Genomic DNA, 2,500 nt, shown 5'->3' with positions numbered 1-2,500 from the left:
TTATTTAAAATTGCACGTTGAAGCTGCCTGTCCAGTTCAAATCTTAATAGACAGATATCCTGTTGGACCCTGTATCTGCGTTACGTGACAAAAGTTAAATATATTTATGCCTTTATTATTCTATTCTATTCTATTCTATTCTATTCTATTCTATTCTATTCTATCCAAACACAAAAAGGTTCCAATGAGACCTTTTTATTGTACAAATACATGATGATTAACTCTATAACATTAGACTAGGCTACGTTATATAAAACCATTAATCATTAGGGTCGATAAGGTTAGCAAAAGTAATTAAATAAACCAATAAATAACGTTGCTCTTTGACTTTATATTTTAGATTAATTTTAGAGTTATTTTGCTTTCATAAATTTGTGAACAGCGACGTCCATCCGCAGAGACTCATGTCCAATACAGCTTTTAATTATGCAGCATTGATTTCTAATTGTATAATCTGATTTCGTGAGAAATCATATCATAATGCGATATGCAGAAGTCAAACTGAAGGTGTAAGAATGGATCAGCAGATAAAATGTGTTGAAAATACACATGCAGAATTAATGAGAGAGAGAGAGTCCGTGAAAGAGGTTACGTCATAGGCTACTGTATATTTAAATGACATTAGGTAGGGCTGTTGTTAATTAATATTGTTATATATCTTTATACCTAATTTTTAAAAGTCATACATTTGCACCAGGTTTGTGCCTTTGCGATATTTTAAAGATATTATATTTTAATAACTACAAATATTTATTACCGTTAAAAGAAAAGTGCTGTCCGACACCTAATGGATTATTAGTGATTACTTTGCAGGATTATATTTCAACAATTATGATTGAAATATTTAGTTTAAAAAAAAAATATTTAGCTATCCTAAAATGTTTCAACATTTAAACATATACATATGAACATATAAAGAAATAAAACGACTATAATTACGTCATTTATCATTTTATTGAGGTTTGTTATTCCACAGGTAAAGTAGCAATGGATTGAGACGTGACGTCATTAACATCTGAAAATGTTTTAATTCGTTCTAAGATCTTCATAATGTGAATCAGAAATTCCTCAATCTCTTCCTCAATTTCCGATTCTGAAAATTCAATGATCGTTTAAAAATAAGAACCATAAGGACGATAAATTACAGTGATCTTGACATTACGATTTTTTCTCTTTTTCTTAATATGAGATAATTTATTATTATTTTTATTATTTTGATTATTTTATTTCTCGTCCTTTTTATGATGCAGCTGAGGTTTATGATACAACATAAAAAATAACTCGATGTCCAGTAATAAATCAGATTTTGTCCTCTGAATATTTGAAATTGACTAGAGAACAAAAAATAATATATTTACACACACACACACACACACACACACACACACACACACACACACACACACACACACACACACACACACACTTTTATAAATGGTGTGATTAGCAATAGCTTAACTCTTTAGTATAAACTTACACAATGCTTACTAAACAAAGATGTTTTGATAAAACTATTTTAAATCAAAGTGCTGAGTAAATTTAAATATAGAAAACATATGTGTAATGTAGGCCTGTTTCTATTATTTAAAATAGCTTTTAAATGTACTCTCTCTATTATTTCATGAGATCAGAATATTGAAGACTTTCTACACACTGCAGCATTATTTTTGCAGATGTTATACTGTACCCTAGATGGAAATCATGATGTCTACATAAAAGGTCTTCTGCATCAACAAGCAAAATGTATACAGTCATAGGTTAAAATACAAATGCACCCATTTTTCTGTTATGTTTTTATTTCATGGGGTTTTCATTGTTTTCTTTACTTGCTGTATGTAGTATAGGATTTATTATTTGATTCTATTTTGTTATGGGTTACTGTCAAATTGGCTCTCTTTATCTCTAGTTATTTACAATTATTTTTAGTCCAGACAATTACAGTGTCAGAGATTAAAATATTTATTTGCAACCTGCTTTTATTATTTGTTTTTATTGTTTTAAATTATATATATTTTTTGTATCGATGTAAATGTATTTGTTACTCTCTACATACATCATACGTATTGATATAACCAAATTTAATTGATTTTTTTTAACATACAAAACAAAACATTTTAATTTAAACTTTAAAACTTCTGTCAGTCTTATAAATATTGTCAAAGGAATTACGCTCAATTGAAACTCTCTCCCAAGAGCCATGGATTTTGTTAAACAACACTAATACAGAGCTGTACAGTTTGCATTGCAACCACCCACCTACATACATTAATCTCACTGAAATATTAGAATGCAAATAACAGAACACCTGCATCCTATTTGAGGGGTTGCTTAAAGCTTTTAACACACACTTCACAATAAACACCCATTTATCCAGCAGGGTCGCCCTCTCATGTTCACCTGTGTAGACTTGAACACCTGTAATCTCCACTTGAGTGCTGGAGTGTGATGAATTAACGTGTATTTAATCTGTGTATTCTAAAAACAAGCCAGTATGTATGGA

This window comes from Myxocyprinus asiaticus, chromosome 5 (genome assembly GCF_019703515.2).
Source record: "Myxocyprinus asiaticus isolate MX2 ecotype Aquarium Trade chromosome 5, UBuf_Myxa_2, whole genome shotgun sequence".
Taxonomy (NCBI): domain Eukaryota; kingdom Metazoa; phylum Chordata; class Actinopteri; order Cypriniformes; family Catostomidae; genus Myxocyprinus; species Myxocyprinus asiaticus.
Note: the sequence above shows the minus strand (reverse complement) of the source record.